This window comes from Callorhinus ursinus, unplaced genomic scaffold, assembly GCF_003265705.2.
Source record: "Callorhinus ursinus isolate GAN/ISIS: 27379988/994484 unplaced genomic scaffold, GSC_fseal_2.0 scaffold25, whole genome shotgun sequence".
Lineage (NCBI taxonomy): Eukaryota > Metazoa > Chordata > Mammalia > Carnivora > Otariidae > Callorhinus > Callorhinus ursinus.
In genome coordinates, this window is record NW_027397087.1 from 37,430,670 (window position 1) to 37,452,490 (window position 21,821).

The following is a 21,821-nucleotide window of genomic DNA, read 5'->3' on the forward strand; positions in this document are numbered from 1 at the left end:
ATATGCCTAGGGGAAGGGTCCAGCTTAGGGGGCCACTAAATGGTTGCTCTAAGCTGGCCCTAGGAGAAAATCTTCTGTCCCAATAGAAGGAAGGTTATTGGGTCCTTCTGAGCCCCTCCTCCCAATACCCTCACCCCCAGAGTCTGGCTGCAGAAACTACTGGGAGCCCACATGCCCACCCTCCCCCAGTGATATTAAGGCACTAGTGAAAGAAAGTCCCTACAGGCTCTGTTTCCTATTGGGTTTGCCATCTGCTTTCTTCTCAGCTCTGCCTGGTTTCCTTAGGATCTGGGAGTGTGAGCCATGGCATTGTCCCCTTCACCACCCCCTGCCTCTGTGCAGGACCCCACCTGTGAGTACCCAGAGCCTGGCCGAGCATAAAGCCCTTTCATTTCCAGGCCAGCCCTTGATCTCTCCATTCTCCCCATCCTATACTCCCAACTACTCCCTCGGGACTTGGCCAAGGCGCTGGCTGGGACATCATGCCCCTCTCCTCTCAGGGAGGCAGAAGAAAGATGTGTTGACAGCTCAGCCAGGTCTGGACTGTGTCTCTGTATCCCACTAGGGCTCCAGGACGTCTGGGCCACCTGGACTCAGAGCCAGGCTGGAGAGTGAGACACTTGGGTGGGGGGAGGCCCCCAAGGTGCTGGCTGAGCCGAGCTGCCAAGAAGCTAAGTACCAGAGACTCCTCTGTCCCACGTCTGGAATTCACCATATATCAGAGCTGAAGTGAGTTCAGTCAGGGGCCCCAGGATGGTTTCAACACCCTGGGCTGGAGGAGTTAGGAAGGTAAAGGAAGACACAGGGTCGCCTGGGAGAAGGGGGAGAGGTGGAAGAGAGTTGGCAAACAGGGCAAGGTGGGGGCGGTGGGGAGTGAGGAGCGCTGGGGGTGGCCCTGAGACTGGGTTCAGCCTGCAGCCCCCACTAACGCTGGGCTCCTCCCTTCGGCCAAGCCTTGCTCCTGCTGTCCTCCCTGCCATGCCCACTGTCCTCTCCCTCACTCCTCTATTATTCTTCTTACCCAATTTCACATCAGTCCTGTTTTTGTTCAACTATTCACCCATTTATTTATCTAGCCGGCTTGTGGAGAACCTACTATATCACCCCAAATATCCAGCCCCTAATCTTTAGCCACCACCGTCTGTGACAAGAATAAGACAGAGACAGAAACTCTTGTAAAGAAGCCAGGGACCAGGGTCATGTGATGTGGCCAAGTGGCAGGAGAGCAGAGGAAGGAAGAGGAAGGACATGGAGGAGGGGAGCAGGGGGAGATGGTCCTGCTTGAATTGGCTTTTGCAATGTGTGATTCAGAAAAGTGGAAGCAGAGAGGTGGCCCGTGCCAGGTGAAGGGCACAGTGTGAGCAAAAGAGGCAAATGGAAGTGACTAGACCTAATGAGCCAGGACTCTGGGGACAACCACCAGGTTGGGCCCTGGGAGCCCAGCCCTGCACTCAGTTCTGCAGTAAGTGGACAAGAAAAGAACGACACAGTCCCTACTCTTGGAAGCTCACAGTGGGATGGAAGAGATTAAAGTAATGGCACCAAACCGTTTAGTCACCTGCCAGCGGGAAGGGCCTGGACCCCAGATGCCTGTGGGCCCATGGCGGGAGCCACAGCTAGGGTTGGCAGTTGGTCTGGGAGCTCTGCTTTCCAGCTCCCCGCAAAGCACATCTTTTGTGCAGGCCCCATGGCCCAGCCTCCCTCCCACGAGCCCTGCACGTCAGGATAACCTGCTATTACGTGAGCCTTTCACTGGACGCCTTCCAGAGAAAGACAGTTCCACTGCATAATGAGAGCTGTGCCCCACAGGCCACACTGCAGGATCCAGAGCAGAGACAGTGTCAGGGAGAGGGTGATAGAGGCTGTGACAGGGGCTGTGACAGACGCTGTGACAGAGACTAGGAAAGGGGCTGTGACAGAGTCTATGATAGAGTCTGTGATAGAGGCTGTGACAGAGTATGTGACAGAGGCTGTGATGGAGCCTGCAACAGAGACTGTGATGGGCTGTGACAGAAGCTCTGACAGGGGCTGCAACAGGAGCTGTGACAGAGTCTGTGATGGCCGCTATGACAGGGACTGTGATGGCTGGGACAGAGGCTGGGACAGAGGCTGTGACAAGCTAAGATGGGGCTGGGACAGAGGCTGCTATAGGAGCTTTGACAGGGTCTATGATAGAGTATGTGATAGAGGCTGTGACAGGGACTGTGAAAGAGTCTGCAACAGAGGCTGTGACGGGGCTGCTACAGGGTCTGTGACAGAGGCTGTGACAGAGGCTGTGACAGGGGCTGTGACAGAGGCTGTGACAGGCTGAGATGCGTTGGGATGGGGGCTGTGACAGGGTCTGTGACAGAGGCTGTGATAGAGTCTGTGACAGGCTGTGACAGGGGCTGTGAGAGGTATTGTGACAAAGGCTGTGACAGGTCTGTGACAGATGCTGCCACAGTGCTGTGACAGAGGCTGAGACAGGGACTGTGAGAGAGCCTGGGACAGAAATGTGACTAAGTCTGGAACCACAGTCAGAGTTGGGACAACAGCTCCTGGAGCCCAGGCCCACACTCCCACGGTTGACAGAGCAGTTGGCGGTGACAGCAGCAACACAGCAAACACATGGGCCCAGCCAGGCCCAGGCACTTGTGGAAACGCCGACAGGCTGAAGCTGCCTCAGGAGGAGAGCAAGAGGGGCTGAGAGAGGCCAGTTCCCAGCAGCTCTGCCATGAGTTCCTGCGTGGCCATGGGTAAGCTTCTGGGCCTCAGTTTCCTTGGTAATGGCAGCCTTGGGGAGAGGCCGGATCACAGAAGGAGTCGGGAGCAGATGTGGAGGGACCGAGGATCCTTGTGAGACTCCAAACTATTGCCCGGGGGTCCCGGAGTCTCCCCAGCCCCCCAAACACAGCCTGCTGACTGAATAAGGAACACACCTTCCACATACACAAACAACCATTTCCCCCATGTGTGGGTGCTAGCGTGATGACTAAAACACCAATTTGTTTTAAAGTAAAACTGAATTCATGGCCATGATGACTGACATTTGTGGAGAGCTAGCTCTGTGCCAGGCGCCGCGCCAAGTGCTTAGCATGGATCAGCTCATGTAATCCTTGCTAGAGTCCTGGTCAGGTAAGTGGTCTTATCTCCATTTTACAGATGATTAAATTGAGGCTAAAGAGGTTGACTAACTTACCTAAGCTCCCACGGGCAGAGGAAGAGCCCGGGTTTGCAGGTAGTTACGTCTGACGCAGTGTCTTATCCTCGCCCACCGTTGGCGGCTTTCTCAATCACAACTGCTGTCCTGTCAGATGTATTTTGAAGTTTCAAAGCCAGAGACTTTTTCAGTGAAAAAGAGGTCCTCATACACGAATCGGCTAGGACCTACCGTGTATAGCCTACAGCAGCCCTGCAGAGGCAGCCAGAGAAAATCACATGGTTGCCTTGACTGGAGCTTCCTCAAGTTCATGGTCTTTAATGTCCCTCAGTGCTGCCTGGCAATCCCACTGTATTTCCCTATCTGCCCTGTCTTCGTGCCATTCCATCAGTTACCACTCTCCCAAACTTTCGACCTCTTCCTAGAGGATCCTTCCCATCGGCATTTAAGCCTGATCAGATCCCTTCGATCCCAAAAGGTCCTCTTTGAACCCCACTGTCTCCTTCTCTCCTTCCCCCCACCTCTAACCTTCTTGAGAGGGAAGGCTTCCCTTGCCCTCGTGCCTTAGCACACAGCGATCAGGCTCTGCTACCCCCGTGTCTTCAGCAAGACCAGATCCACCTTTCATCCCTTCCCTGACTTGTCCTCTGGGCATGATGTGATGCGGCTGACCTCTTCCCCCTTCTTGAAACATCCTCTTACCTTGACCGGGAGCACATCCTCTCCTGATTTCCTTTACGTCTCTGGCAGTCCTCAGTTTCCCTCCTCTGCCAACTCCTCACTTATTGGTGTCATTCCTGACTCTACTGCATGTGCTTTCTTTTCTCATGCGATCTCTCTCCTCAGACACTCTCACCCAGGCCCTTGGGTTTGGTTCCCATCCATGTCCTCAGCCCAGACCTCTCCCCAGGGCCCCAGACCTGTTTGTTCAATGGCCTCTTGGATGTCTCACAAGCACCTCGCACTCCACACGCTCTTCTCCAAAGACCCCTGTTCTCCCCACTCAATGAATGACACCACCATCCTTCCAGTGGCTGAAGTCAGAAACATGGGCATCATTCCTGACTCCTTCTTCCACCACCAGCTCTGCCACCAGCCCCCATACCCAATCAGTTCCTAAGTCCTGCTATTTCTCCTCCATAAATATCTCTCAAATACATCTACTCCTTACCATGTCCACTGACACAACTCCAGATTATTTCTTGCCCGGGTTATGGCAGCAGCCTCCTAAATGGCCTCCCCACCTCCAGCCTTGCCTTATTATAGTCCATTATCCATGCTGCATCCAGAGTGGTTTTCCAAAATGTGACTGGGGCATGTCTGCCTAAGACCCTTGAACGACTTCCACCGGGCTAGGATAAAGGCAAGCAGCCTTTTTAATGGCCTGGTCACCATTATTTCTTCAGCCTTCCCTCTCAGCAGTGCCCTCCTTCCCCTGGCACTCTACCCTCGTACACTTTCCTAGGCTTTCTGCTTGTGACAGTGACACTCTTGTTAATGATTGCAGTGGTAAATAGGGTGACAATAGTTGTCGATGATTATGGTGGGGTGGTACGTTTAAAACACTGCCTACCACATTTTAAAGGCAGCCCCTGGAGGCAGAAATCATGCCCCAACGCTCCCCTGCTTCGGTCTTCTGGGAGGTTGGTTATGAATGCCCGTCTCAGGACCTCCTGCTCCGGGGGTCATCTTGGGACTCTCTAGTCAGGGCGTATGCTATCTTCCTGTGTTGACTGTCAGATGCCAGCCTGAACCTATGTCCAGTATTCAGCTCTTTCCAGCCCTGGGTTGAGCCCTCAAGTTGGTGAAGTAGTGGTGATGGTGATGATGACAGAGGGACAAAGTGATAAATGTGAAGATGCTCCTGCTATCAGCGCTTAGTGGGGACACAGGCAAGTTTTGACACAGGGCCATAGAAGAGCAGCTCCAGCCAGTTGGGGCCCCAAGCCCTCCTTTTGCTGGTGACTCTTTCAGTGACCAGCTGACATGGTGCTTTGACCTTCCCAGAAGCTTAGCTCTGTAGCCCTGACCTGCCACCCAGTTGCCACGGATGCCAAGACTGGTGGCCTGACCCCCATCACGGGGCACTGGGTTGCCAAGCTGGACCTCTGACACTCCTGGTATAGACAACATCCCAATACTGGTATTTATCTGCATCTATGAATATTTGTGGGGGCTATCTTCTTTTTTTGTTTGTTTTGTTTTGTTTTCTTTTTTTTAATTTTATTTATTTATTTGAGAGAGAGAGAATGAGAGATAGAGAGCACGAGAGGATAGAGAGCCAGAGGGAGAAGCAGACTCCCTGCTGAGCAGGGAGCCCGATGCGGGACTCGATCCCGGGACTCCAGGATCATGACCCGAGCCGAAGGCAGTCGCCTAACCAACTGAGCCACCCAGGCGCCCTGTGGGGGCTATCTTCTTAAACTGGGGGAGGAGGTTGGGGGCTAAGGAGAAAGGAGATGAGCAGGCAGGAGGATGATAAAAAGGCATCTGGCCCTGTGGCAATCTGAGTAATGGTACCCAAAGATAATCAAGTCGTAATCCCTGGAACCTGTGAATGTTACCGTATATGACAAAAGAGACTTCACAGATGTGATTAAGGATCTTGAAAATGGGCAGATTATTTTGGCGTCGCTGGGGAGGCCCTGGAGGCAATCATTAGTGTCCTTGTAAGAGGAAGCAGAGGGAGATTCGACACAGAACGAGAAGGCGATGTAACCACTGAAGCATGATGCTATGCTACTGGCTTTGAAGATGGATGAAGGGGCCATGAGCCAAGGAACACAAAGAATGCAGCTCTAGAAGCTGGGAAAGGCAGTGGAAAGATTCTCCCCAAGAGCCTCTGGAGGGAGGACAGCCCTGCCAACGCTTTGATTCCAGGACTTCTGGCCTCCAGAGCTGTGAGAGAATAAAGTGTATTGCTTTAAGCCCACAGGTTTGTGCCCATTAGTTACAGAAGCAGTAGGAAACAAAGCTGTCCCTTTTTGTCCCCTTTCTCTGGCCCCTCTTTCTTCCTCTTGAGCTGGGTTGATCCCCCGGGTGTTAGCAGGGAGGCCAGCCACTGAGCGAAGGAGAAAGCCATTCTCCTCACCTCTACCTGGGGCGCAGGGGCCTCTGGTTCCAGGGAATGGAGGCTTTGGGAACATGGGAAAGGGGGCACCTCCTCAGAGCTGTAGTCCCACGTGGGTCACTGCTGGGGTGGCTCTGCTTGCAACAGCACTGAACTGGGAGCGAAGAACTCCAGAGAAGCCATATGGGGATTGTGGCTGACGGGGTGATGCTTCAGCATATGTGGGCTCCCTTTTTGGAACTCCCAGAAATACTTGTGGCAGAGGAGGAAGAGGGCAGAGGTCTTGTAAGTGCCAGAAGAGAAACAGCAGGAACTTTGGGTGATGGATGTTAATGGAACTTTATTTATAGTCCCAGACCGGGAGGGTCTGATAACATTTGCGTTACGTTGTTCTTCTAGCTCACTACGCTCTCCCCTGCCTTTATGCAAGGTGGCTGATTAAGCAGGGAATGATTCCCAAACTCTTTTTATCCCCTACCCCCATTTCCATTCAGTTTTTATCTTTTTCTTACGGAGCTGAGGGAGCATTTCCTATATTGGGATGAGTATTTCCTTTTCTGTCATTTATTGCTGCAAATACTCATCCCTGCATTTTTTATTTGACTTTTGTTATGGAGTGTTTGCCATGCCAGAAATTTTCTTTTTTTCCCCTTAAGATTTATTCATTTATTTGTTTGAGAAAGAGAGAGAGAGAGTGTGGGGAGAAGGGCAGAGGGAGAGGGAGAGAGAGAATCCTCGAGCAGACTCCCCACTGAGCGTGGACCCCGATGTGGGCTTCGATCTCACGACTCTGAGATTATGACCTGAGCCAAAAACCAAGGGTCAGCTTGCTTAACCAACTGAGCCATCCAGGCGCCCCAGAAATGTTCATTTTTTATATAGTGAAGCATGTCAACCTTTTCTTTTATGATCTCTGACCTAGAAAGCACACTTCAAGAGCTCTTCCCCACCTCAAGAAATAATCATTTACAGTTTCTTATCTATAAATACATTTCATATACATATACAATCCATCTTTCCCTTATTAATTAGCAATGCCCCTTTTCTCATACAGTACATTTCTCTATATATGGATATATATTCTAGAGTCTACATCTATTCCATTATTTGCTTCCTATTCCTGTTCCTCTACCACAACTCCCCCCCCCAAATTACTGTAATGTACTATTATCTTTTTTTTTTAAGATTTTTTATTTATTTGACAGAGAGGGAGAGAGAGTACAAGCAAGGGGAGCGGCAGGCAGAAGGAGAGGGAGAAGCAGGCTCCCTGCTCAGCAGGGAGCCCGATGTGGGGCTGGATCCCAAGACTCTGGGATCATGACCTGAGCTGAAGGCAGACGCTTAACAGTCTGAGCCACCCAGGCGCCCCTGTAATGTACTATTATCTTAAAAAAAAAAAAAAAGATAAAAGAATCTTTCTCCTCTACTGCTCATCTTTTTTAGAATTCCCCTTGCTATTTCTTACACGATTAACTGTATAATTATTTGATTGTGTTCAAAATCATGTTGGTATTTTGATTAGGATTGTACTGGATTTACAAATGAATCCAGAGGAAATAGATAGCTTTATATCACAGTGTCTTCCCTTCCAAGAGGAAGGTCTGTCTCTATTTAAATCTTCTTTTGTGTCTGAGGAGAATCATGCCATGCTTTCAGCCCTGGTGCAGCCTTTTCTCTCATTTTTGTTTCTTTTTGTTCATTTCTGTCAAGTTGGGGGAGGGTAGTGCTGTAAACCTGCATTTAAGCCACCATGATTCCCAGAAGTCTTTAGATTTGCACTGAATCAGGGGCGAAGGCGGAGATGATGAGCTGAGGCTGTGGATGTGGGTGAAATTCAGAAGATTACATGCTAAGTGAAAGAAACAGAACCTTACAAAGTTCCAGCGTCTGGGGGGAAAGTGAATGTGGTGGATGTGGTTGAGAGAGAGCACACAGAAGGGAGAGGTGAAAACTAGCCGAGAGGTGTCAAGTAAGCCAGAGGAGGACATTTCAAGAAGGGCACAGTCAACAGAGGCCGGTGTTGCTTGGAGTTCAGGGGGGAAATGGCTGCGATAAAACTGTGGGTTGTGTTGGTTGTGGCTGGTGAGCAGTAAGGCGACTATATAATGCAAGGTTTAAACTGGCACTGGCTGAATAAGCCTCTGGGACAACAAGGGCAAACCAGGATGATTTCTGGTGAACTGGGACACAGGGTGACCTCTGAGACAGTGGTCTCAGCAGATGATGTCCACGGTGCCCATGTTGTATGGGTTGAGGAGTCAAGATGATGAGAGTAGATTGTTCTTTTTAGAAGTTTGGCCAGTTGAGTCATAGCTGGAGGGAAATGAAGGTTGGAGGAGGGCTTACTAGCTTGTTAGTTTTCTACACTTGAGAGATTTGTGTGTCTGGGGAGGAAGAGGACTTTGCAAAGAGGGAGAGGCTGAAGATGCAGGATATAGAAGGAAAAATTAATAAAGACAAGAGATTTAGGAGGGAAGGAAGCAGGATAGTTCCTGATGTGAGAGGCAAGTAAAAGAATGCATGACAGTCGAGGGGGAAGTTGAGGTGCAGAGAAGGAATTTGAGAGAACTCATTTAACTTCTCAAGAATGGTTGCTGAGAAGGAGGTGGGCCGATCTGTATGGGCCCCTTGGTCCCTTCCCTTTGGGGATCAACATGGTTATCCCCTCTCTGATGGATTGAGATGGTTCTGAGTGAGGTCCACTGGTGGTGGGAAGCTTGACAGACTGTCTAAGCTCAGTGCCAGGCCCTAAGCTGGCAGGGTTCTGGCTGGTGTGTGTCTGGGACTGGAAGCTTCTCCCATCCTAGGCACTTTGGCACATCGGGGTCTTTCTCCACTGGAGAACTACCTTAGAAATCCCTTGTGGTCTGGACCATTGAGGAAATCACATCACTGTCTTGGTGGACAAGGATGCTGAGATTGTCCAGGACCAGGTTCCACAGGGATACCTTGGTGTGACAACAGAGATTACAGCTAAGCAGAGGCTCCGGTGTTCTCATCTGTCACCCAGCTGTGGATGAACCAGCCCTTTTGAGGATGTCCTTGTATGCTTTGACAATTCAAGGTGAAGGAAAAACCCAAGAGAGAGGTATGGTATTTCTTGTTACTTCAGATGGGCTTGAGTAGTTAATATGAATATTTATGAAATATTTCTCTTATTAATGCCCCAACTTGATAAAGCAGGTTCATATAATAGAATGTTATGGAACCATTTGAAATGATATTGGAAAATAAAACAAGTAAATTTGAGGACATGAAAAAATACTTAGGACATATTAATTGAAAAACTAGTATGAACACGGCAATCTGATTTGTTTTTTTTATTTTATGTATGTATGCATTTATTTACTTATTTTTATTTTCTTATTTTTAAGTAGGCCCCATGCCCAAGGTGGAGCCCAATGCCGGGCTTGAACTCACAACCCTGAGATCAAGACCTGAGCTGAGATCAAAAGTTAGATGCTTGGGGCGCCTGGGCGGCTCAGTCATTAAGCGTCTGCCTTCGGCTCAGGTCATGATCCTAGGGTCCTGGGATCGAGCCCCGCATCAGGCTCCCTGCTCCGTGGGAAGCCTGCTTCTCCCTCTCCCACTCCCCCTGCTTGTGTTCCCTCTCTCGCTATGTGTCTCTCTCTCTCTGTCAAATAAATAAATAAAATCTTTAAAAAAGAAAAAATAAAAGAGTTAGATGCTTAACTGACTGAGCTTCCCAGGTGCCCCAGCAATCTGATTTTTTAAAAGAATATATGATATGTATGGACAGATATACGACTGTTAAGAATATATACCAGTTAACAGTCGCTGTTTCTGAGTGGTGGAATGTGGAATTAAGGGTGATTTGTCTTTTTCACTTACCTTTATTTTTAAAACGTCCAATAATGTGTTTGTATTGCCTTTTTTAGTAAGTTAAATAACACAGTTATTTTTTTAAAGGATTGCCAAGCAGCAATGGGACCCCACCTGAACCTGAAAGAGAAATCTGTCAAGGGGCCCATGTATGAGGTTGAGTATATTCCTTACAGCTGCACTCAGCAGCTTCCCTTCCCAAAGGGAAAACAGCCTGGCCAAATTTAGCAATGTACCTAGCCCAGTGCTGCTCACAGGTCACCCGTGGGACACATCCAGGAAGAGCTGCCCTACATTCCCCACCTGGGGCTCCATAGACAGCCCACCATCCTTGAGCCGGCATCTTCAGTCCACATACACAAATGAAACTTTGCCCCATCCCTGACCTGGCAGACAACTATCTGGAGACCCCTTGTACCCAGACCAAAGGGAAAAGGCACATTGCGGGACCAGAATCCAGCACTCAGAAGGATGGCCCTTTCAATTCTAGCCAGAATCCTTGATGAGCCCCATACAGTATTCAAATTTGAGTTGAATGGTGAGCACACTCATCCTGGCCTAGTTTGTTGGTCTATCCTCCACGCATCAGTGAGTCTGACTCAAGAAAAGCCCTTGGGGCAGTTGCTGGGCCCAGAGACTTTGTTCCGGGTCAGCCCCATTGGAGAGGAGCTTAGTGATGCTTCCTACCTATATTTGGCTGGTGTGTATAGGGGCATAGTTAGTGGATATGAGGGGGTCTCCACTGGGCCATGTGGAACTGTCTGGGCCTCTACCTGGCCCTCTACTCTTTCCAGACCCCTGAGCTTTTGATCCCTAAATCAGATGTCACCACCTACCCCATGGGAAGCCAGATAGGCAGCCAGACTTCTCTGCTCTGGGCAGTAGGGCCACCTCTCCCAGGCCCCTTTGCGGGAAGAGCAGGAGTGAAGTGGGGTGGGTGATGAGGGAGGGGCCCACCTCCGTGCTCACACAAAGATTCCATGCCATCTCTGGTACCTACTAGCTTTCTCGGAGCTTCTCACAACGACAGTGAAGGAGATGCACAATTCAGCTCCGACTCATGATAGCCATTCCATAAATCCTTGTTAAATGAACAAATGAGTGAGGGAGTGAATTAATCCATTACCTAATTTTGTGGGCACAGAGGCCTTACGTGGCTGGACGAGGAGACCGGCTCTTTTTAGACTAGGAACATGTTGATAAAAATACCTACAGTGCTCAGCCATGAGTAAAAAAGAAAGGCTAAGATGCCAAGGTTTGTGACTGTGATTCAAAATTTGTACATATTAATCATTTGTATGTGTTAATCATGATACTTAAAAAAGTCTTTCCTTGGCACTGGAACCCCAGATTATCAAGTCCAACCAAGTCCAAGTTTCAGATAAGAAAAACCAAGGTCCAGAACAAGAAGGGAGTGTCCAAAGCCAGCAGCCTGGTGAAATGAAAGCACAGTTCAGTCCTCAAGCCCCAACCATGTAGGGCTCTTTTCCTTGTCTATGTCAGTGTTACTGGAGGCCTGCTGCTCTGGGGCAGCAGGGGGCAGTTCCTCTTATAAGTAGATATTGGTTGGGCACCATGTAGATGCTGCAAGCCTACTGTGTGCCAGGCAAGTTGCTAGGGGCTGGTGATACAAGGGTGGACTGGGTGGCGCTTCAACAAGAGAGGAGATGGGCAATTATGGTAAGGAAAGTGCACCTGGCTTTGGGACCCTGGAGGAGGGACACCCAGCCCAGACTTGGGGTGAGGGATCGGGTCGGGGGATCTTGGGACGGGAAGCCCAAACTCCACACATTCCTCTTTGAGCCTCTCCAGGGCCATTCCTGCGCCGCTCTGTCTCCTGCTTGAATGAGAGCACCAGATAAATGTCACACCTCAGAGGCTAAGGGGACAGATAAGCAGAACAGGCTGCTCAAATGAAAGAGGCCCCAGGCAGGGGCGTCAGGCTCCAGAGGGAGGCCCTGGGAAGGAAGGGCCCTGACATCTTGTTTGAGGGGATGTGGGGGGAAGGCTTGGACCCCATGGCAGAGGCCCAAGCTCTAGGACCCTTTCAGTAGGCCCTCCAACCCCCTAGGCAGTCAAACTGGGTTCTGCTCTTCAGCCTTGGACCTGTCTTGTCTGGAGGCCAAAGCTTCTCTAGGAGGCCCTAGATGACCCCTGAACTCTGTCTCGTTTTCCACCTCATTCCTCCCTTTCGCCGACTCTCCGTCTCACTAACAACTCATCCCTCCTGCCTCGTCAGCCCACTCTGAGCCATTTCTTTCATCCTTCCTCATGTGGATAGCTCCTAGAACCCAGTTTCTTCTGAGGAAGCTTGGAGGTAGAAGCAGAGGTGGTGAGAGAGGAACATCCATGATCCCCTGCTGCCTGGTGGTACTACCAGTAGGGGTAGCCTAGGCAGGGGTCTGTGCATCAGGACAGAGGAGGTGTATTCACATGAGGTCACGGAAGAGAGCTCAGTAAAAAGTGTCTCTAAGGAGAAACCAAAAAGGGACAGGACAGCACCCCAACAAGAAACAGTAGGAAGCAGCTTCCACCTCGGGGCCTAAAGGGATATATGGAAGGAGGAGTTATTGGAACTTGGAATGAGGAGCTCTCCAGAGAGGGCCACCTGACAAGGCTGTGGCCTTTCATTGAGGGAGAGCATCCACGTTCAGTGGCCTGGCAGGGAGAACGACACAAAACCAACACCCCAACGTCTCTCTCTTCCTGCCCTCTGATGTTCTGTGGTGTCTCCCAATGGCCAAATCCAACTGGAAGACAGAGGGCAAGAAAACCCTTTGATGCAGTCCATAAAGGCCAGGTTCTCGGGCATGGAGTTGGGGGGGAAAGAGTGGATGGTGGATCTAGAGGAACAAACTGAAGGCATCCAGCTCATCTGACTATGTGCGGGGCACCGTGCTGAAGTATCATATGGCTCAACTCATTTAGGGACCATGAGAACCTCATGAGGCAGACATTTTAATTATCCCCATTTTATGTTTTAAAGATGTATTTATTTATTTTAGAGAGAGAGAGAGCATGCACACAGGGGAGGGGGGGGGAGAGGGAAAGAGAGTGTTAAGCAGACTCTGCACAGAGCATGGAGTCCAAGGCAGGTCTCAATCTCACAACCCTGAGAACATGACCTGAGCCAAAACCAAGAGTCAGGCGCTCAACGACTGCACTACCCGGGTGCCCCTATTAACCTCATTTTAGAGAGAAGGAACCTGAAGCCCAGAGAAGATAAGAAACTTACCCGAATCCTAGCTAGTGGATGGTAGACTACGGATTTGAGGCAAGTCTGCCTGACTCCAGGGTTACGTCTTTGTTCAGAATCTATTTAATCCAGATCAGTGCTGTCCAACAGAACTTTCTGTAGTGATGGGAATGTTCTATATCTGCACTGCCCCATGCAGTAGCCACTAGCCACATGTGGCTATCGAGCACACAAAACGTGGCTGGGTGACTGACTGAGGAACGGAGTTTTAAATTTTATTTTACTTTAATTCGTTTTCACTTAAATGGCTACATGTGATTACGCTATTAGACAACACAGGTCTAAGACTTTACTCTGCGGGTCTTGGGTTGTTGGACCCCAGAGAGACAAATTGCTGCCAGTCTCACCCTGCAGCTTAACTTTGGGGAGGGTGGATTGACTGACAATGTCGTGTGGGTGCAGTGCCGGCGCCATGGCCTGAGAAAAGATGTGGGGGTGGGTGTCCTCCCCCATCTCAGGCTGAAGAAGCTCATCAGATACTTCCCTCCACCCTCAGCTGGGTGGGAACAGCCATGGAGGTAGAATCATGGGTCAGCGAGATGCTGGGGGCGGAGGGGAGGGCAGGGTGCTAAGGGAAAGGGGACAAAGACACTTGGTCAGCTTCCCCAGCTAGACATGCTGGTTAAAATAATTGGCTGTGGTAAGTCTGCATTTCTAAAATTTTACTGCCTCTGCTACTTGGCCTGGGGCAGGCCCCTGAGCACTTCTCACGCTTCTTGATCAGGAGTTCTTCACTGGGCCACTGGAGTTCCAAGCATTGCTCCAGGGGGTCTCTGAAGCCCTCGATGTCGTGTGCAAAACATTGCACACGTGTCTTTGTTTCTAGGAGAAGGTCCACAGATGCCCGTCAGATTCCCAAAGGCATCTGTGACACACAAAAACGGAAGAGCCCGCCCCCGCCTCAGGTCTTCGGAGGAAGAAGTGCCTCCCGCTCGCCTGCGCCCTCCCCCGAAGCCCGCCCCTCCCCTCCTCTGGGTTTCTTCCACTGCTATGGTTCTGCGGGCAACTGTCCCCAGAGCCAGCTGCAGCTCTGTGCCTCTCTGCTCACCTGGGCACAGCGCTGCGCCCCTATCGACTGTCCTAGTTAAGAACTGTTGAGCTCACTGCAGAGACCAGGTCTGCATCTGCCCCCTTCAGAGGTGGCAGGGCTTTGAGGTGGGGTGTAGGCAAAAGCCCTCGGAATCTCCGGTCTTGCAGGTAGGAGCGTGAGTCTTGGATCTGGGCCTCCTCGACGAGTTGATGAAGGCTCCCTGAGACTCTTGTTTCATCTATAAATTGGGGGGGAAGACTGCCTCCCTACAGGGGTGCTGTGAAGATTAAATGAGGTAATAGTCATAAAGCGCCAGGAACTCCATAAATATTAGCTGTTATGTGGCACAACCGGATCCAGAAGTTTTCTCAATAGTGTTCTGGCAGGAGACTGAGCAGCTCTGCCCGGGCAGCTACTACCTCCTGTGGTGGCCCAGCCCCCATTTGGACAGCTCTGGCTGCGCGAAAGTTCTTGCCTCAGTCAGGAACACTTTGAGTTGAAGTGACAGAAATTCAACTCAAATGGCTCACCAAAAAAGAGAATTTATTAGCCTAAGAAATTGGAAAGGGCAGGAGTTGAGGTGACCCTGAGGGCTCTGGAGACCCAAACAATGTTGTCAGGATTTTCCTTCACCTCTCTCTCTCTGCAACTCTTGGTTTTGTTTCTCCACGTGATCGGGGAGAAGGCAGTCCATGGCTCTCAGCATATATTATCACATCTTAGTGAATCAGAAGAGAGCTTCCTCTGCCCAGTGACGGCATACAAATTCCCAGACAAGGATTGAGCCTGGCCGGCCTTGGGTCACATGCCCATCCTGAGCCAATCACCGTGGGCAGGACCACAGGCAGTTATGACTGGCCAGGCTTTGTCACATGACCCAAGGATAGGCGATGCTAAATGGCAGCCATATTGGAACCATATGGAGTGTGGGAGGGTAGAATCCCCGAAGGGAGGCATGCTGTTTCTAGAAGCCTACGGAAAACCAGTGGGTGTTCACTACTCTTCTTCCTTACGTTGGCTCTGATTCTCTGTCCCTCTGACAACCTTCCGGCCAGCACCAGTCCTAGCTCTGTCCTGGCCCGCACAGGACAGGGGACTTTACTCAGATGAGCCAGCCCCTTAGAAATATGACAAGCCATTATGACTTCCCCAGTCTTTTTTTTTTTTTTTTTTCCTGCAAGCGAAGTTGTTCCAGTTCCAACGTCCTCTGAGTTCAGTAGGTTTCCAACCCTCTTCCTCCTCTACTCCTGGGCAGAAGGCAGCAATCTGGTGGAAACTGGAAGGGGGCCAGACTTGAGAAGTTTCTGTAAGATGCAGATGAAAATCATCTGGAGGCATTAGTATCCCTTGGCGCCGGTCACTAACCTGGTGTTTCCTCCAGGCAGGCAAGGGGAGTTGACTGGGGAGGAAACACAAAGGAGGAAAATGGGGGGAGGAGGAGGAAGGTGAAGAGGAGGAGGGAGAGAAGATGGAAGAGTGGGAGAAGGAAGAGAGGCCGAAGAAGAAGAAGGGAAGAAGATAAGGAATCAAGAAGGAGATGGGGGGAGGAAACTTCAGTTCTTTAGGAGTTCCCAGGCTGGGAAGCACCATCAGATACTTTAAAAGGTACCCAGCTTGGGTGGCACAGACTGTACATGCGGGAGCTGGAGGCTGGGAGTCATTCCCTTGGCCGGTCCTGGGAAGCTTCCTGGAAGAGGGGGCCTTGAAGGAAGAAGAGGATTGCAAAGCTGGAGCCTGGCTCAGGGTGCTTGCTGCCAGAAGTGCAGAACCTTCTCCGAATGCCCAGCTGGAGAGTAGGGGGGTAGGCTGGCAGGGAAAGGGGCTTCTGCTCCCCTCCCCCCATTCTCCCTTTCCCAATTGGGCTGTTGTGCAGAAGTCACCCCTAGGCTAATGAGGACTCTTCCTGAAGTTTAAAACCAATTAAGCAACAAACGGCCTCTGATTAGTTATTTCTCCTGATGTGAATTTTAATGAATAGCCTCCTCTCCCCTCCCTATCTCCCAAGCACTCAGGGGGTTAACCAGCTTTTGGTCTGCCTTGGAGAGCCTGCAGGTGTATCTGGGAAGACTAGAGAGGAAAGGGAAAGGGGGTAAGGTGGGGTGCAAGCAGTTTCCCACTACACAGCAAGCCCCGCCTGTCAGCCTGCATTTCCCCAGCTATTTTAGAGTTCCACTGTATCCTAAGACAGGGCTGCTCTTGGAGGGGAAGGGGTGAGGCCACAGAGAGACAGTGGGACAAAGAGATGGTGAAACACAACCTCTGGCCTCTGCTAGCTCACTGTAGTCAAAGAGGCTGAGCATAACATGTACCAAGTTTGCCCATGACAAAAGGTAGAAGTGCTCGGTGAAAGACAGGGGGCTGGAGGCAGTGCTGGGTTGCAGGGGACACAGGTGGCAACAAGGCTACAGGAAATGGCAAAATGGTGCACGGGCAGAACTCAGTTCTGTGGGGGTGTGCTGGGTGCTTTTGAACAAGTGAGCCTCCCACTTGCACTGCTTATCCTTCTAGGAATGTAGAGATGCTAGCCATTGTGCGGGCCCTCTCTGGGGACTCTGTGTCCCTCTCATGAGATACCAAGAGGGAAAGTCCCCTGTAAGCCAAAAAGAGACTGGGGGTTGGGCAGTGAGTGTTCAAGAGGTGGCAGAGCACTGTCATCTTTACTGCCCTGAACCTCACCAGGAGAACCCCAGCACAACAGCAGTGGGACCCTAATCAGTTGCATACCATCCCGATTTCACAGGCAGAAAACGGGGGCCAAAATACTGAGCTCTGTCTCCAGGATGGATAGGAGGGCCAGCTGCAGAGTCTCAGGGTCCAGCTCTCTCTATCCTAAAATGGGCATCCTCTAGGACCCTCCCCTGGGATCTAGAAGGCCCTGGGGAGTAGCTGAGACCCAGAGCAACAGCTCAGAGGCTTGGCAAAACTTTGCTGTCCAGCCTCACACTCCTCACTACCACTTCCAGCTGAGCAGAAGACTCTTTCTTGAAAGGAGAATAAATTCCATGGTGTCTGCTGGAAGAAGGAAAGGGGGGGAGCTCCTCTTGGGAACTGCTGACAAAAGAAACAAAGATGGATTTTTCTGCAAGTTCCTCTTTACCGTCTCCCTTCTTTCCCCCCAGAGTACCTCTTTTTCCTCTCCCCCTCCTCCTCATCCCTCTCCCTCTCATGCCCCCTTTCCTCCCCAGTCCCTGTTGGCTCTGAGGTACATCTGGCTGAGAGATTCCAGAAGGTTCTGACAGGCCCTGGACTCCCAGGGAAAGCCCAGTGAGTTTCATAGTGATTCCCTGAAAATCAGCCCTGCGGTCCAGGTCAGAGGAAAAGCATCATTTTTGGTTCAGGCATCAGAGTGATGACAAATTTAGAGCAGCCACCTCTAAGCCCAATCTCTTTGGCTTCCATTTTGGGTAACAGGAGCCAGCCTGGCCCAGTAGATTGGCTTCCAACCAGGGCTCTGCAGTCCAGAGTGCGGTCAGCTGTTCCAGGCCTGAGATTCCCCTGTACTTGTCCCCATGTCACCATCAGGCACCTGGGCCCTCTGATTTGCTTCACTGCCCCAACTTTCCAGAACATGCTGACCATGTCCTCCTCATGCAGTGGTGATGGATGAGGAGACAGATTGGTCAGGTCACTTGGTAGCAGGACAGTTCATACTAACATGGGCACAAAAAGGGACTTTGTTTGTAGATGTGATGGTACCAAGGTGCCAGGGTCAAATATGGGTTATTCAAACATATCCCAACCAAAGAAGGGTCAAACAGCCAACCTGGGGAGAGCAGGGATACCACTAAGCCTCAGGAACATCTGAACTCAGGAATCCATCATCCTCCTTACAGCTCCATCCATGCGCCTGCTTCTCTCTGACACTAGATTGGCTACTTATATCTCCTGAGCTTCACCCCTCACAACCTCAGCTCCTGGAGAGAGATGGGCCCTTTATTTTAGTACCAGTTCAAAAAATCCCAGCAAAGAAGGCTGATTGCCTCAGCTTGGGGGGCGGTTCCCCCCCCCCCCCGCAGGACTCAACTCTGGCCAGTGGATGAAATAGCAAAGTTGCAAAAAATAGCTGCTCCTATGGGAACCATAGAGGTGGAAAGGGGGAAGGAGCAGTTTACTGTGTGGAGTGCTCACCCCAGAAACTGAGAGGAGGGATGGAGAGACAAATCAGTAGGTATCTACTTCATCTGCTCTCTGACCATGAGGACGGTGGAATATTTTTTTGTGGGTCCTATTACAGAGACTTCGTGAATATTACTTTCACCACCTCTGGTTTGCTAGGACCACAGACAGCTGGATGTATTTCCTTCCCTCATCCACAGCTCCGGACCTATTATTCTGACTCATGGACTGCTTTCTCATGTCACCCCAGAGGTGGCCCTGGTAACCTACACCTGCCATTTTGTTCTGGCATTGTCTCACCTTGGTCAGCTTTACTTAGCAGTTGAAATAGAGCCCAAAGATAGGAGCTTCGGATTTGGAATTCAATCTACCTGAGTTTGGGTTAAGTGCCATGATTTACTACCTGTTGGATCTTAGACAGCTCCTCTTGTCTAATTCCCTCTGATTCCTCGCGTGTAAAATGGAGAAGATAATTGTACCTAGCCAACAGAGCTATGGTACAGATTAAAAGAGATGGTGAGTGTAAGCTCATGGCACATAGTAGGCTCTCAGTAAGTGGTAGCCTGAAAGAAGCCGTGCCAAGGTATAGAGCCTTCTCAGCTGCTTATTCAAATAGCAAGATCACTGTAGCTGAGCAGGTGCTGTCCGTGGTAGGTGGGGGATGGATGGTGGGGATTTCCTGCAAGTTCCAGACTCCTAGATGCAGGCTGACGGAGAGAACCTCAACCCACCTCCCCAGCTAAGCCACACATATCCCTTCAGGCCAACTCTGGGGAGCCCTCCCTTTCCTGAGTGAATGCTAAGGCCATGATAAAGCCTTCAGGCCTGCCATTGGCCTCAGGGAAAAGGATTGATCCCCTAGAGTCTGTCCTGAAAGCATTGTGAATCAGGAGAGGAGGACCCTGCATGGGGTCCTGGCCACATCTGTCCTGAGGAAACTCCAGCTTCCACATGTCTCAGGCCACAGGGTCCCGTGTGATCACCACCTGCATTTGTGTTCAAATCAGCCTTGTGTATCAGGGCAAGCTGTCCCTTCTGAGGAAGCAGTCTCTTCGGCTGGCCGTGACTAGGGATAAGATACTGGCAAACACATCCCAGATTCATCCCTCCCCCTTATTTGGACCAGCATCCCTGAGCTCCCCCCAGCTGGTAGGCATAGTAGTGTGTGGTGTTGGGGGGGTGCAAGGAGGATCAAAGACGTGGGCACACACACTCTCAGACACATGCGCACCCTCGCACATGCAGGCCCTGTGAACAGAGGGAAGCAGATGGCCAAGACCAGAAGCCCTCCCTGATGTCTAAGCCTCCCAGATGCCTAATAATAGTAGTTGAGACTGCAGTAACAGAGCACTTAGCACGTGCCAGGCGCTGGGCTAACATCTTCACCTTCATTATGTCATTGACTCTTTTCCATGATCCCAGAAATGGGCATTAGTCTCCCCGTTTTACAGATGAGGGAATGGAAGCCCAGGGGTTAAGTAACTTGCCCAAGGCCATACAGAATGTGAGAGAGCCAGCACTGGATTCCAGATGTGTCTGACTTCGAAGTCCTGTTACCCTGTGCCCACCTGGGTACAATAACAGACACGGTTTTCCGAAGGAGAGATTCAAAGGGGACAGACGATTCTTCAAGCAGATGCATTGGTTCTTGGAGGGAGGCCTGGACAGGAGCGGCCTCAAAATCATCTGGGGAAGTTGCTGGAAGTGCAAGTTCTTGGGTCCCATTCCCTCCCTCCCTTCACCCCTTTCCTTCAGGTATTAATTCCATGGGATGGGGCAGCCTAGGACTATGCCTTTTCACAAGCTGTCTAACCCCCCTGAAAATAGCTTCCTTCTCCATTATAAAATGATAACACTGTTCTTTGTAAGATGTTTGAATCCATGTGGGGCTCAGGATTCTGCATTTTAAATACATTGTCCAGGAGAGACCTAGGTTCACTAAAGTTTAAAAACACTTTCTCAGGGGTTTGAGCACATGCCCTTCCTTAGGTCAGTCCCAGGGATCTGCACAGAGAACTGTGGGGCCTCCACAACCTGGAGTTTGGGAGTCGGGTGCACCCCCTTCAGCTCACACCTGGCCCCTCAGGCTCCCCTAGGCGCTGTGGACCCAGCCTCACAAGGGGGGCAGAGAGGGCGGTAAGTTCTACTCAGAGGTGACTCTACCAAGGCTCTCCCATCCACCGGGGAATGCATCAACAGCTTCTACAAGAAACCGCTCTCCCTCTGTGGCTCTGCCCAGGACCCTCTCCTTGGGAAGCCTGGACCCACCCCTTGGCTCCCTACTTGCTGAGCCCCTCCCGCACCGTCCTGCCAGACTTACAAAACTCCTCTTCCAAGAATGTCCTCCCCTGGGTAATTGGACCCTCGGGCCATTGACATTTAAAGAAATGTTCTTGACCTTTTCAGCAGTTCCATAAAATCACAAAATAGAACGCTAAATATTACTGCAGACTCCTACTTGCCCAGACCCTGGCAGAGACTCATTTTCCAGGCTAACTCAAGAATGAGAGAAAATAGCAAAATTGCCAGCAGAAAAGGAGCTCTTCTCAAACATCTCCCTTTTGGTAATCATCCCATTTTGACCACTATTATCTGCATCAAGACTCTGTGCTCCACCATCACCACCACGGACACATCCTGCCCACCATCATCACCCATGACCTCCATGGCCCGGTTCACCATCATCACCTCAATCACATCATTACATAACATGTGTAGGATTTGCACTCTTGAGTCCTCACAGTGTGCAAGGTTTGGTTGTGCTTCAGATATTTTTGACACAGAACCTCTCTGTGCTTCTCTTCTTCCCTCATTGCCATGGAACCAGATGGAATGGTGGATGGAGAAGGACCAGCAAATGGCTCTGGAGGGAGACACAAGAGAGGACAGATCTTGGGGGGAGACAATGAATGTGCTAAAGACATTCTGAGAAAATCAAGAACATTTAAAACTAGATTAGACAGTAGAGCAGGACCATCCCTTACATTTACAGAGCTTGGGTCAAGGGTAGATATTTAAATTATTGGGGCACCTGGGTGGCTCAGTCATTAAGCATTTGCCTTCAGCTCAGGTCATGATCCCAGGGTCCTGGGATCGAGCCCCACCTCAGGCTCCCTGCTCCGCGGGAGGCCTGCTTTTCCCTCTCCCACTCCCCCTGCTTGTGTTCCTGCTCTCGCTGTGTCTCTCCCTATCAAATAAATAAATAAAATCTTTAAAAAAAAGAAATTTAAATTATTTTTCCCATAGGTTTCAAAAAAAGTTTTGTCATCTAAAACAGGAGTCCACAGACTCTGGTCTGCAGCTCAAATCCAGCCCTCGGCCCATTTTTATATGGCCCTTGAGCTAAATAATGGTTTTTACATTTTTT

The 21,821-nt window shown here is 50.5% G+C and overlaps 1 protein-coding gene across 1 annotated transcript in view; it reads left to right on the forward strand.

The window, feature by feature from the left end:
• Positions 1 to 2,423: 2,423 nt before the first annotated feature.
• REC114 (REC114 meiotic recombination protein) overlaps positions 2,424 to 21,821 on the forward strand; it is a 162,947-nt gene continuing 143,549 nt past the window's right edge. The window contains exon 1 of the mRNA XM_073877328.1: positions 2,424 to 2,735. The gene's annotated coding sequence lies outside the window, so the exon portion shown is untranslated. The remainder of the gene's footprint in view (positions 2,736 to 21,821) is intronic.